Source organism: Pleuronectes platessa, chromosome 5 (genome assembly GCF_947347685.1).
Source record: "Pleuronectes platessa chromosome 5, fPlePla1.1, whole genome shotgun sequence".
Classification (NCBI taxonomy): Eukaryota; Metazoa; Chordata; class Actinopteri; order Pleuronectiformes; family Pleuronectidae; genus Pleuronectes; species Pleuronectes platessa.
Genome location: NC_070630.1, coordinates 29,781,580 through 29,797,286, shown reverse-complemented (window position 1 = coordinate 29,797,286; position 15,707 = coordinate 29,781,580). Strand labels below are relative to the sequence as shown.

The 15,707-nt window shown below is 40.3% G+C and overlaps 1 protein-coding gene and 1 long non-coding RNA gene across 2 annotated transcripts in view; one reads left to right on the top strand and one right to left on the bottom strand.

Annotated features, from left to right (window-relative positions):
• kcnj13 (potassium inwardly rectifying channel subfamily J member 13) overlaps positions 1-15,707 on the bottom strand; it is a 97,025-nt gene that overhangs the window by 50,865 nt on the left and 30,453 nt on the right. The gene's annotated exons all lie outside the window — the stretch shown is intronic.
• On the top strand, positions 8,424-10,465 carry LOC128440591 (uncharacterized). The gene is made up of 2 exons (XR_008338542.1): positions 8,424-9,126; positions 9,764-10,465. It is a non-coding gene; the product is annotated as an uncharacterized LOC128440591 (long non-coding RNA).

Here is a 15,707-nt window from a genome sequence, read left to right as displayed (position 1 = left end):
CATGTTCCAATCAAGTCCAAACTAGACATGTAAGACAATAGTCCCCGCCTGATGACATCTATGCATAAATGATGACTTAAAACCGCAGCGCCCCCTGGTGGCAACAGGAAATGTCTTGTTTTTTGCTTGTCTTACACTTGGATGAATTTCTCCTCATCCACTGACCTCAACCATGTCAAACTGTATCAAATGGGTCCCAAGACATTGACAATGAAGACATAAGATTACCGTGACTTTTCGTCAAACGCCATATGAATGGCGTGGCATTAAAGTTCATCAACTCGCCGTGAAACACGAAATTGCTGTAACTTCAGTGTTCATGATTCTATCTCTCTCAAACTACATGTGTGTAACAACAGCCCCCCCCTGAAGATATTCATATGGTTTTAAGAAATGGGCGTGGCAAAAAAACTGACCAGCGCCCCCTATAGGGCAACCCCGGCACTACAATGGCCGACATTTATACAAATCTATCGGGACATGTGTCGTTTCATAACAAACAAAAAAATATCTTGGATAGGTATGCTTGACCAAACAGGGAGGCCGCCATTTTGGATTAAGTGGCCATTTTTTTTCCATATTCCACATTTTTACTTGATGCACTTGTCCCAGGGCTTTCATCAGATTAACTTCAAATTAAGATCAGTGCCATCACAACAAGATGGAGATAAAAAGTGATTAAGAGATTGACCTTTTGTCACACCGTGTGACCGTGGCGTGGCGTCTTGAGTTTGATTAAACGCCATCAAAACACGAGGTTCTGTATCTCGGACATACATTGTCCAATCGAGTCCAAACTAGACATGTAAGACAAGGGTGCCATCCTGATGACATCTACACAGAAATTATGACTTGAAATTACAGCGCCCCCTGGTGGCTACAGGAAGTGACATGTTTTATACTTTGATGAACTGCTCCTGGCTGATTTACAATATACAGCTCAAATCAGATCAGTCAAGTCATTAGATCATGGTCAGAATTGTGACGTTTCCTCAAACCGTGTAAACATTGATGTGCGGCGAAGGATTTTCCTTCGCCAAAGGACACGATGTTATCATAACTCCACTGTGCATTGTCCTATCACTACAAAACTTCTGTCACATGGTCAGAGTCCAAGCCTGAACAGCTCTATGTGTCAATATTTCCTCAGTGTCATAGCGCCACCTACTGATTCGCCAGGAAACAGGAAGTACTTTGTTAATCCACTCTGCATTATCCAACCGGCTCCAAACTACTGACCTATGATCACAATACTGATCTGAACAGCTCCACATATAAATATTAGATCAGGGTCATAGCGCCACCTACTGATCAGTGTGAAAATTAAGTTGTGTTAACATTGTCCAATTGACACAAAATTGCTCACGCTACATCAGAGCGCCTACATGAACAGATATATATGTCTGTGCGTAATAATAGTGATGGCGCCACCTACTGGCAAACCTACTGCCGCAGAGCGCAAAACGCATGCAACGTGGAGAAGTGCATGCTTGATCGATGATGTGCGCTTGGTCATCGATCGCTCTCTCCACCGACCGCAACAGGCTTCAACGTGCGGGTGCTCGGGCCCGCAAGTGCTACAACGTAGCCCTAGTTGTTAGGGCCCGAGCACCGAAATCGGTGAGAGGACCTATTGAAATTGAAAAGATTATTATTAGGGCCCGAGCACCGAAATCGGTGAGAGGACCTATTGAAATTGAAAAGATTATTATTAGGGCCCGAGCACCGAAATCGGTGGGAGGCCCTATTGAAATTGAAATGATTATTATTATTATTATTATTATTATTTTTCTTAGCTTAAATGAATTGGCTTTTTGAGGGCTTTAATGTGCTCAAAAAGTTGTAGGAGTTTGCAGTAAATTCGAAGGCGGCGAAAATTTACGTATTCTGGAGTATTTTGAAAAGGGCGTGGCAAAATGGCTCAAGAGCGCCACCTACGGAAAAGCCCCTCATTTAGCATTCACCGATCTTCAAAAAAAACAAAGACTATTTTGTATCATGACTAGATGCACAAAAAAGTCCATCAGTGCATTATGAATAACGCAACAGGAAGCCCGCCAGTTTGACTTTAGTGGCCATTTTGGTCATATTCCATATTTTTTCTTTGATGTACTTGTCGTACAGCTTTCATCAGATCAACTTCAAATTTAGACGATCGTCATCACAACAAATTGGAGATCTAAAGTTATTGAAGGATTACGTTTTAGCAAAACCGTCTGACCGTGGTGTGGCGTTAAAGTTTGATGAAACGCCATCAAAACACAAGCTTCCATATTTCAGACATAGTTTGTCCAATTGAGTCCAAACTAGACACATACGACAAGAGTCGCGACCAGAAGACATCACTGCAGAAATTGTGACTTACAATCACAGCGCCCCCTGGTGGCAACAGGAAATGTCTTGTTTTTAAGACGTGTTATGTTTTTATGTACTACTCGGAGAGCTTTCATCAGATCAACTTAAAAATTAGATGAGACTCTACAAAACAAGATGAAGATCTAAAGTTATCAAAATTTAAACTTTTCATCAATCCGTGTGACCGTGGTGAGGCTTAAAATCTTGATGTGCAAAATGAAAAGACCTGTTTTCATTTCAACCATGTATGTGTTTCATGGTCTTATACTGACCTCTAGTGGCTTTATATTGCCGGCACAACCTACTTGTACCGCAATATTAAGTCACTAGAGGGCAGTGTAGGATCATGGTTTGACCAAGGCACAAATTGTGTCACCTAAGGCAGGGGTAGGCAACCTTTACTATTTCCTCCACTCTTCCCCCAATTTAAAGCTGTCTGTTGCCGCACAACATATTTGATAACACAGGTTATAAAGTTATATATATATATATATATATATATAGTCATGCAATATATATAAAAACTATAGTTTGTTGCATTTATTAAATAATAGAACGACAATAAAGACAACTGTTGACATTTAACTGCTATTTTTACCTGTTACAAAATAGGAAAACACCAAACTCTGACCATGGCGTGGAGTCAAAGTCTGATCACACGCCATCAAAACACGAGTGTCTGTATCTTGGACATATTTGGTCCAATCAACTCCAAACTAGACATGTAAGACAAGGGTCGCGACCTGATGACATCTACAAAGACATCATGACTTAAAATCCTAGCGCCACTGGCTATAGGAAGTGAAGCGTTTATTGTTGCTGCAGAGCTTAAAACGCACGCAAGGCAGAGACATGCGCTTGGTCATCGATCGTTCTCTCTCCCCCGACCGCAACAGACTTGAAATTGCCTGTGCTCGACCACTCTTCCCCCAATTTAAAGCTGTCTGGTGCCACACAACATATTTGATAACACTGGTTATAAAGTTATATATATATATATATATATATATATATATATATATATATATATATAGTCATACAATATATATAAAAACTATAGTTTGTTGCATTTATTAAATAATAGAACGACAATAAAGACAACTGTTGACATTTAACTGCTATTTTTACCTGTTACAAAATAGGAAAACACCAAACTCTAACCATGGCGTGGAGTCAAAGTCTGATCACACGCCATCAAAACACGAGTGTCTGTATCTTGGACATATTTGGTCCAATCAACTCCAAACTAGACATGTAAGACAAGGGTCGCGACCTGATGACATCTACAAAGACATCATGACTTAAAATCCTAGCGCCACCTGCTGGCTACAGGAAGTGAAGCGTTTATTGTTGCTGCAGAGCTTAAAACGCACGCAAGGCAGAGACATGCGCTTGGTCATCGATCGTTCTCTCTTCCCCGACCGCAACAGACTTGAAATTGCCTGTGCTTGACCACTCTTCCCCCAATTTAAAGCTGTCTGGTGCCGCACAACATTATTGATAACACAGGTTATAAAGTTATATATATATATATAAAAACTATAGTTTGTTGCATTTATTAAATAATAGAACGACAATAAAGACAACTGTTGACATTTAACTGCTATTTTTACCTGTTACAAAATAGGAAAACACCAAACTCTGACCATGGCGTGGAGTCAAAGTCTGATCACACGCCATCAAAACACGAGTGTCTGTATCTTGGACATATTTGGTCCAATCAACTCCAAACTAGACATGTAAGACAAGGGTCGCGACCTGATGACATCTACACAGACATCATGACTTAAAATCCTAGCGCCACCTGCTGGCTACAGGAAGTGAAGCGTTTATTGTTGCTGCAGAGCTTAAAACGCACGCAAGGCAGAGACATGCGCTTGGTCATCGATCGTTCTCTCTTCCCCGACCGCAACAGACTTGAAATTGCCTGTGCTTGACCACTCTTCCCCCAATTTAAAGCTGTCTGGTGCCGCACAACATTATTGATAACACAGGTTATAAAGTTATATATATATATATAAAAACTATAGTTTGTTGCATTTATTAAATAATAGAACGACAATAAAGACAACTGTTGACATTTAACTGCTATTTTTACCTGTTACAAAATAGGAAAACACCAAACTCTGACCATGGCGTGGAGTCAAAGTCTGATCACACGCCATCAAAACACGAGTGTCTGTATCTTGGACATATTTGGTCCAATCAACTCCAAACTAGACATGTAAGACAAGAGTCGCGACCTGATGACATCTACAAAGACACCATGACTTAAAATCCTAGCGCCACCTGCTGGCTACAGGAAGTGAAGCGTTTATTCTTGCTGCAGAGCTTAAAACGCAAGCAAGGCAGAGACGTGCGCTTGGTCATCGATCGCTCTCTCTTCCCCGACCGCAACAGACTTGAAATTGCCTGTGCTCGGGCCCGTTAGTGCTACAACGTAGCCCTAGTTATTCTTATTATTCTCCGAACAATGAATTGGCTTTTTGAGGGCTTCAACGTGCTCAAAAAGTTTTTAAACTTTCCAGTAAATTAGAGAGTGGTGAAAATGTACGTATTCTGGAGTATTTGGAAATGGGCGTGGCAAAATGGCTCAACAGCGCCCCCTGGAACCAGCCCCTAGGTTTCCACATAAGCGATTTTCACCAAAATCTAGACACTGGTGTAACGTGACTAATCATAGAAAAAAGTCTATTGGAGCATTATGAAAAATGCAACAGGAAGCCCGCCATTTTGGATTTAGTGGCCATTTTGGCCAAATTCCACATTTTTACTTTAATGTACTTGTCGTAGAGCTTTCATCAGATCAACTTAAAAATTAGACGGGTGTCATCACAACAAGATTGAGAAAAAAAATGATCAACGGCATTTTTTTCCGTCACTTCGTGTGACCGTGGCGTGAAGTCAAAATTTGGTTCCACGCCATCAAAACACGTGCATCTGTATCTCGAACATACATGGTCCAATCAAGTCCAAACTAGACATGTAGGACAAGAGTCCCGGCCTGAGGACATCTACACAGAAATAATGACTCAAAATCACAGCGCCCCCTGGTGGAACCAGGAAATGTCTTGTTTTTTGCTTGTCTTACACTTGGATGTATTCCTCCTCATCCACTGACCTCAACCATGTCAAACTGTACCAAATGGGTCTCAAGACATTGATAATGAAGGCATAAGATAACTGTGACTTTTCGTCAAACGCCATATTAATGGCGTGGCATCAAAGTTCATCACCTCGCCGTGAAACACGAAATTGCTTTAACTTCAGTGTTCATGGTTCTATCTCACTCAAACTACATGTGTGCAACAACATCCCCCCCCTGAAGATTTTCATATGGTTTTAAGGAATGGGCGTGGCTAAATAACTGACTAGCGCCCCCTAACGGGCAGCCCCGGCACTACGATTGGCCGACATTTACAAAAATCGATTTGGGCATGTGTCTTTTCATAACAAACAAATAAGTCTCTAGGATAGATATGCTAGCCTAAACAGGAAGCCCGCCATTTTGGATTTAGGGGCCATTTTGGCCCTATTCCACATTTTTACTTTGATTTACTTCTCGTAGAGCTTTCATCAGATCAACTTCAAATTCAGATGAGTGTCATCACAACAAGATTGAGATAAAAACTGATTTAGGGATTTTTTTTCCGTTCACACCGTGTGACCGTTGCGTGGCGTTAAAGTTTGGTTACACGCCATCAAAACACGAGCATCTGTATCTGGAACATACATGATCCAATCAAGTCCAAACTAGACATGCAAGACAAGAACTCCGGCTTGATGACATCTACACAGAAATAATGACTTGAAATCACAGCGCCCCCTGGTGGTAACAGGAAGTGTCATGTTTTATACTTTGATGAACTGCTCTTGGCTGCTTTAAGATATACAGCTCAAATGAGCTCAGTCAAGTCATTGAATCAAGGTCAGAATTGTGACATTTCCTCAAACCATTTAAACGTTGAGGTGCGGCGAAGGATCATCCTTCGCCAAAGGACACGATGTTTTCATAAGTCCACTGTGCATTGTCCTATCACTACCAAACTTCTGTCACATGATAAGAGTACAAGCCTGAACAGCTCTATGTGTCAATATTTCCTCAGTGTCATAGCGCCACCTACTGATTCGCCAGGAAACAGGAAGTACTTTGTTAATCCACTCTGCATTATCCAACCGGCTCCAAACTACTGACCTATGATCACAATACTGATCTGAACAGCTCCACATATAAATATTAGTTCAGGGTCATAGCGCCACCTACTGATCAGTGTGAAAATTAAGTTGTGTTAACATTGTCCGATTGACACAAAATTGCTCACGCTACATCAGAGCGCCTACATGAACAGATATATATGTCTGTGCGTAATAATAGTGATGGCGCCACCTACTGGCAAACCTACTGCCGCAGAGCGCAAAACGCATTTAACGTGGAGAAGTGCATGCTCGATCGATGATGTGCGCTTGGTCATCGATCGCTCTCTCCACCGACCGCAACAGGCTTCAACGTGCGGGTGCTCGGGCCCGCAAGTGCTACAACGTAGCCCTAGTTAGGGCCCGAGCACCGAAATCGGTGGGAGGCCCTATTGAAATTGAAATGATTATTATTATTATTATTATTATTATTTTTCTTAGCTTAAATGACTTGGCTTTTTGAGGGCTTTAATGTGCTCAAAAAGTTGTAGGAGTTTGCAGTAAATTCGAAGGCGGCGAAAATTTACGTATTCTGGAGTATTTTGAAAAGGGCGTGGCAAAATGGCTCAAGAGCGCCACCTACGGAAAAGCCCCTCATTTAGCATTCACCGATCTTCAAAAAAAACAAAGACTATTGTGTATCATGACTAGATGCACAAAAAAGTCCATCAGTGCATTATGAATAACGCAACAGGAAGCCCGCCAGTTTGACTTTAGTGGCCATTTTGGTCATATTCGATATTTTTTGTTTTAAGTACTCCTCCTACAGCTTTCATCAAATCAACTTACAATTTAGACGATCGTCATCACAACAAAATGGAGATCTAAAGTTATTGAAGGATTAAGTTTTAGCAAAACCGTCTGACCGTGGTGTGGCCTCAAAGTTTGATTAAACGCCATCAAAACACGGGCTCCTGTATCTTGGACATATTTTGTCCAATCGAGTCCAAACTATACACATAAGACAAGAGTCGCGACCTGAAGACATCGGTACAGAAATCGTGACTTAAAATCACAGCGTCCCCTGGTGGCAACAGCAAATGTCTTGTTTTTCTATGTGTTATAGTTTGATTCACTACTCGTAGGGCCTTCATTAAATCAACGTAAAAATTTGATGCATGTGTTCAAAACAAGATGAAGATCTAAAGTTAACGAAATTGCAACTTTTCATAATACTGTGTGACCGTGGTGTGGCTTCCAGTTTGAGGAATGAAAACATCTATATCTGGCAGATGTGCTGCAATATTTAGTCACTAGATGGCAGTGTCAGACCATGCTTTGTGTTATCTATGCATTAACAGACTGTGTTTACAGGGTGGCCAACTTTAGAGGAGAATTAAACCTTTTACAGCATTGCTCAAACTTTGGTTTTAGTCTCAATCGCTAAGTTCTTCCTTCATGACAACTCTGAGGGGGGTGTATTTTATTTTAACTCCCTTGTTTAAGCGATATAGATGTTTGAAATTCACGTGACGTCACAGTGTAAGCTGTGCTGTGTGTTGTGAGTTCGGCTTTCACCAGTTACACGTGAACGCCTCATGAAATGGCTTACACCCACATACCCGGTAAATTACACACTTTGATGTTCTGCTCCTTCTCCTGACGGTCACGGTAATGATGTCTGCGCCTCCGTTTCTGTGGTAAGTCACGTTAAGTATTTTATTTCGATGTGATTCGCAGGGTGCCTTTGAATCAGCCGTGATAGCTACGGGACGCTAATCCGGGAGCTACATACCAGCTCAGTGTATATCAACGGGTTCGATGCGAATGCCAGCTGTTACCGAAACAACCGCCATGAACGCAGGTCCACCAAGCAGAGATAAGCGTTCGTTTATAAGGATGACTCTGAGACAAGAGACTGTGTGTCGGCTTCATTTTCGCTAGCGCCGGAGGCTAACTAGCTCGCTAACAAGCAAGCTAACAATATCTTCGAATGGGTGCAGTAACTGTTCTTCGATTCGATTGGGGTTATTACCGACAAACACCGACATGAAACGACATGAGCGGGTCCACCCAGCAGATATAAGCGTTACTTTATGCGGATGACTCTGAGACAGGAGACTGTGTGTCGGCTTGTAAGTTAGTTTCGCTAGCGGGCTAGCGATGCTAACTGAAACCTGAGAAACCTGAGTGTTTAAAGTCACATCTGCATTGCAAGAGCAGCTGTTCAAAGGAGCATTACGTGTCCTAAAGCTCTTTCTTCAGAGTAGTGTTGTAACGTGTTACAGTGAAAAGTAACCGTGTCTCCCACCTTCAGTATTTAAATCGTTAATCTCAGACAGACTTCACTGAATTCTTTTGTTAAATATGAGTAAATCATAGCCTTGTAACTTTACTAGAACAGACAGTGTCATACAGAATTGTAGGCTAATATGCACTACCTATTTCCTAAGCTGAAATGATTATGATCTGATTAACTTTGAATTAATATTTTATTATTACCATGTAAAAGTCTGTTAAGCAGATAACATGGCACATGTATGACTTAACATATCTGTGTATTTGTGTTCAATGTTCCTCTAGGATGTCCAGCGTGAGACACAACTTGAATCCAACCAGACTGAACACTGACTCCAGGTACAGACCTGTTTTCATTACTTACAAAGTATTGCACATAATACATAATGTGTTAAATTATAATGCAATACTTTTAATGTGAAATAGCTCCATACTAAACATTCATTGTCATGGTAGTGCACGTTTTAATCCAAAAGCATGATCAAATACATAGTTGAATATCCACCGAAAATAAGAATACACACTTTGTTCATATGTAACTCTAATAAATACTGTATAAGTTACATTTTGCTCCGGAATTGAACTGTGTTAAAGCGGTTCACATGGAAAATATATGTTCAATTATGTGAAGGGTGATTTTCATTACTATTATACTAATGGAGATTTAGCACTTGCTACACATTGTAAGAGCAGCTGTGCAAAGGAGCACTACGTATCCTAAGGCTCTTTATTCAGTCACAGTGTTGATGTCCTGTCACGTGTTACAGTGAAAAATAACCGTGTCTACTAGTGTTTACATCGTTAATCTCAGGCAGACTTCCCTGAATTATTTTGTTAAATATAAATACATTATAGCCGTGAACTTTACTAGAACAGACAGTGTTCATAGAGAATTTGAAAATGATGTACACTACCTATTTCCTAAGATGAAATGATTATGATCTGATTATTTTTATGTTTCCTCTCATTTTATTAGGGACGGACGAGCCTGAAGGACACAGCTGTGATGACCAATTGACCATGTTTTGTCTCTTATGGCAAAGCAGAAATATTAAACACTGGGTTCTTATCTAAAGTGTATCAAATCAGAAAGCAAAAGATACACATTGTTGTTATAAGTTTTTATTATTTTAACCAACCATAATGAAGATAGAAATGAATTCTTATCCATGCCACTTAGCAATGACTGCCACCACCAAACAGTTGCAGGCCATCTTTATTTAAGGGAGGAATTTAGAAGTGTTGTGTAGCTTCTGATGATGATGCAGTCGTCCACGTGTTGACCACCATGTTGCTGCTGACGACGTCAGGTGCTGCAGTTCCTCATCTATAAAGAGAAGAAACGCACTGTTAAAGAATGTTTTGAGTTGTGTATGAAGCACAACAGATTTCAGATAGAACCGTTGTACTGTGGTCTGGGTTTGTATCCTAATGGTTAAATGCACATATTTTAAGTCGCTTTTGATAAAAGTACTGAAAGAAATACAACATTGTAAAAATAGATAAAATGTCTTTCTACCTCATCTGTAATATTCAAGGTGATAATCTCCCACAGAGCTATTGATAACAGTCCACATCAAGTCTCTCCACTTCCCTCAGTGTGAAAACATAATTATATAATTAATTTGAGAACTGTTTACAACACTGATGTGTGGAGATTAAAATCATATCTAAACTGTCTAATTCACTGTAAAACTCCATGACATTCGCAGGCCATCTGTAGTTAAGGGAGCAACGTATGGAGTGATGTGTAGAGGGCAGAAACTTGGACTATGGGCAGAGAAGGTCTCTGGTTCGTCTCCGGTTCGTCTCCGGTTCGACTCCACGGAGAGACAACAAAAGACAAACCTGGATTGATCTGTCCAAAAATCCAAGAGTCTCCCTACCCTCTCTAGTGCCCCTGAGCAAGGCACCTCACTCCCCCAACATCTGCTCCGTGAGCGCCGTACATGGTCGCTCACTGCTCTGTGTGTCCTGCACCAGATGGGTAAAAAGCAGAGATTAAATTTCCCTACCTGCATGAGTGTGCCTTTGCATGTCTGTGCATGTGTTTGGGACGAATAAATGGATCTTAATCTTAATCTCTTAATCTTAATCAGTTGTCTTCCAGTTGACCAGCATGAAGCTGCAAATCTCCACCATGTTGCTGCTGAGGACATCAGGAGCTGCATTAATGAGGAGCAGAAGCACACTGTTATGAATGTTTTGTGTTGTGTATGAAGCACCACATATTTCAGATAGAACCGATGTACTGGGCTCTGGGTTTGTATACTAATGGTTAAATGCACATACTTTAAATCGCTTTTGATAAAACGTGAGAAAGAAATACAACATTGTACACAGATAAAATGTCTTTCTACCTCATCTGTAATATTCAAGGTGATGATCTCCCACAGAGCTGTTGATAACAGTCCACATCAAGTCTCTCCACTTCCCTCAGTGTGAAAACATAATTATATAATTAACTGGAGAAGTGTTTACAACACTGATGTGTGGACATTATAAACTTATCTATACTGTCTAATTGACTCTACAACTCCATGACAGACTAAATTAACGATGTGAAAATAGTAATGGTGGATATATCAGCCTGTATCAGAATAATGGTGAAACATAGTTATTATCACATGCAACTTACACATGTAGCGTATTGATATTAACTTATTAAAATAAAACAAAGTCACAGCCAAACATACGACTCTGCAGTTAACTTGCTTCAATGTGTTCATTAGACGTGTTAAATAAACTAACTTTTATAACAATTTTATATTAAAAAAGCCTTGAGGCATGTAAGTATATGGTGATAGTTAAAGCAATAGGTTTGGTTGTATGGTTTCAAGGTTACTTACCTCTAGTTCATAGAGCCTCCTGCTGGCTACAGGAAGTGAAGCAATAATCCTTGCCGCAGTGCACAAACGCATGCAACGCAGAGACGAGCGCTTGGTCATTGAACGTTCTCTCTTCACCGACCGCAACAGAATAGAAATTGCCTGTGCTCGGGCCCGTTAGTGCTACAACGTAGCCCTAGTTATTATTATTTTTCTTCGCTCAGTGAATTGGCTTTTTGAGGGCTTTAACGTGCTCAAAAAGTTTCTAAAGTGTACAGTAAATTAGAAATGTGCGCAAGTTTACGTATTCTGAAGTATTTGGGAACGGGTGTGTCAAAACCGCTCAATAGCGCCACCTACGGAAAAGCCCCTCATTTAGCATTCAGCGATCATCAAAAAAAACAAAGACTATTGTGTATCATGACTAGATGCACAAAAAAGTCCATCAGTGCATTATGAATAACGCAACAGGAAGCCCGCCAGTTTGACTTTAGTGGCCATTTTGGTCATATTCGATATTTTTTCTTTTAAGTACTCCTCCTACAGCTTTCATCAAATCAACTTACAATTTAGACGATCGTCATCACAACAAAATGGAGATCTAAAGTTATTGAACGATTAAGTTTTAGCAAAACCGTCTGACCGTGGTGTGGCCTCAAAGTTTGATTAAACGCCATCAAAACACAGGCTCCTGTATCTTGGACATATTTTGTCCAATCGAGTCCAAACTATACACATAAGACAAGAGTCGCGACCTGAAGACATCGGTACAGAAATCGTGACTTAAAATCACAGCGTCCCCTGGTGGCAACAGCAAATGTCTTGTTTTTCTATGTCTTACAGTTTGACTCACTTCTCGTAGGGCCTTCATCAAATCAACGTAAAAATTTGATGCATGTGTACAAAACAAGATGAAGATCTAAAGTTATCAAAATTTAAACTTTTCATCAATCTGTGTGACCGTGGTGAGGCTTATAAATTTGATAAACAAAATGAAAACACCATGTCTGTAGTTAATGGTCCAACACTGCTCTCTAGTGACTTAATATTGAATTACACCTGTAGTGCCAATATTAAGGCACCAGAGGTCAGTGTAACACCATGGTTTGATCAAGACACAAAATGTAACTATTGAAAAAGCCATTTCGTCCCCTCTTCCCCCAATTTAAATCTGTCTGGAGCCGCACAACATATTTGATAACACAGGTTATAAAGTTATATATATACATATATATATATATAGTTATACAATATATATAAAAACTATAGTTTGTTGCATTTATTAAATAACAGAACGACAATAAAGACAACTGTTGACATTTAACTGGTATTTTTACCTGCTACAAAATAGGAAAACACCATACTCTGACCATGGCGTGGAGTCAAAGTCTGATCACATGCCATCAAAACACGAGCGTCTGTATCTTGGACATATTTGGTCCAATCAACTCCAAACTAGACATGTAAGACAAGAGTCGCGATCTGATGACATCTACAAGGACACCATGACTTAAAATCCTAGCGCCACCTGCTGGCTACAGGAAGTGAAGCGTTTATTCTTGCTGCAGAGCTTAAAACGCACGCAAGGCAGAGACGTGCGCTTGGTCATCGATCGCTCTCTCTTCCCCGACCGCAACAGACTTGAAATTGCCTGTGCTCGGGCCCGTTAGTGCTACAACGTAGCCCTAGTTATTATTATTTTTCTTCGCTCAGTGAATTGGCTTTTTGAGGGCTTTAACGTGCTCAAAAAGTTTCTAAAGTGTACAGTAAATTAGAAATGTGCGCAAGTTTACGTATTCTGAAGTATTTGGGAACGGGTGTGTCAAAACCGCTCAATAGCGCCACCTACGGAAAAGCCCCTCATTTAGCATTCAGCGATCATCAAAAAAAACAAAGACTATTGTGTATCATGACTAGATGCACAAAAAAGTCCATCAGTGCATTATGAATAACGCAACAGGAAGCCCGCCAGTTTGACTTTAGTGGCCATTTTGGTCATATTCGATATTTTTTCTTTTAAGTACTCCTCCTACAGCTTTCATCAAATCAACTTACAATTTAGACGATCGTCATCACAACAAAATGGAGATCTAAAGTTATTGAAGGATTAAGTTTTAGCAAAACCGTCTGACCGTGGTGTGGCCTCAAAGTTTGATTAAACGCCATCAAAACACAGGCTCCTGTATCTTGGACATATTTTGTCCAATCGAGTCCAAACTATACACATAAGACAAGAGTCGCGACCTGAAGACATCGGTACAGAAATCGTGACTTAAAATCACAGCGTCCCCTGGTGGCAACACCAAATGTCTTGTTTTTCTATGTCTTACAGTTTGACTCACTTCTCGTAGGGCCTTCATCAAATCAACGTAAAAATTTGATGCATGTGTACAAAACAAGATGAAGATCTAAAGTTATCAAAATTTAAACTTTTCATCAATCTGTGTGACCGTGGTGAGGCTTATAATTTGATAAACAAAATGAAAACACCATGTCTGTAGTTAATGGTCCAACACTGCTCTCTAGTGACTTAATATTGAATTACACCTGTAGTGCCAATATTAAGGCACCAGAGGTCAGTGTAACACCATGGTTTGATCAAGACACAAAATGTAACTATTGAAAAAGCCATTTCGTCCCCTCTTCCCCCAATTTAAATCTGTCTGGAGCCGCACAACATATTTGATAACACAGGTTATAAAGTTATATATATACATATATATATATATAGTTATACAATATATATAAAAACTATAGTTTGTTGCATTTATTAAATAACAGAACGACAATAAAGACAACTGTTGACATTTAACTGGTATTTTTACCTGCTACAAAATAGGAAAACACCATACTCTGACCATGGCGTGGAGTCAAAGTCTGATCACATGCCATCAAAACACGAGCGTCTGTATCTTGGACATATTTGGTCCAATCAACTCCAAACTAGACATGTAAGACAAGAGTCGCGATCTGATGACATCTACAAGGACACCATGACTTAAAATCCTAGCGCCACCTGCTGGCTACAGGAAGTGAAGCGTTTATTGTTGCTGCAGAGCTTAAAACGCGCACAAGGCAGAGACATGTGCTTGGTCATCGATCGTTCTCTCTTCCCCGACCGCAACAGACTTGAAATTGCCTGTGCTCGGGCCCGTTAGTGCTACAACGTAGCCCTAGTTATTATTATTTTGCTGTGTCGTTAATGAATTGGCTTTTTGAGGGCTTTACCATGCTCAAAAAGTTGTAAAAGTTTGCAGTAAGTTAGAAAGTCGTGAAAATTTACGTATTCTGGGGTATTTGGAAATGGGCGTGGCAAAATGGCTCAACAGCGCCACCAACGGAGACCCCCTCATTTACGGAGATGCACCTCATTTAGCATTCACTGATCCTCACGAAATTGAAGACAGTTGTGTATCATCACCAGATGTACAAAAAAGCCTCTTGGAGCATTATGAAAAACGCAACAGGAAGCCCGCCATTTTTGATTTAGTGACTATTTTGGTCATATTCCATAATTTTTTACTTTAATACACTTCTCGTAGAGCTTTCATCAGATCAACTTAAAATTTAGACGACTGTCTTCACAACAAAATGAAGATCTAAAGTTATCAAAGAAAAAACTTTTCGCCACACCGTCTGACTGTGGCGGGGCGTCAAAGTGTGACGAAACGCCATCAAAACACGAGCTTCTATATCTCAGACATATTTGGTCCCATGGACTCCAAACTACACATGTAAGACAAGAGTCGCGACCTGAAGACAACAACACAAAAATCTTGACTTAAAATGACAGCGCCCCCTGGTGGCAGCAGGAAATGTCTTGTTTTTGGTACATGTTCTATTTTGATGTACTTCTCGGAGAGCTTTCATCAGATCAACAAAAAATTTAGATGAGTGTCATCACAACAATATGGAGATAAAAAGTTATCAAAGAAACAACTTTCTGACACACCGTCTGACTCTGGCGGGGCGTCCAATCAGCTCGCCATGACACACGAAAACGCTTTAACTTCCGTGTTTATGGGTCCATCTCCCCCAAACTACATATGTGTATCAACAGCCCCCCCCCTCCAAGATATTCAGATGGATTTA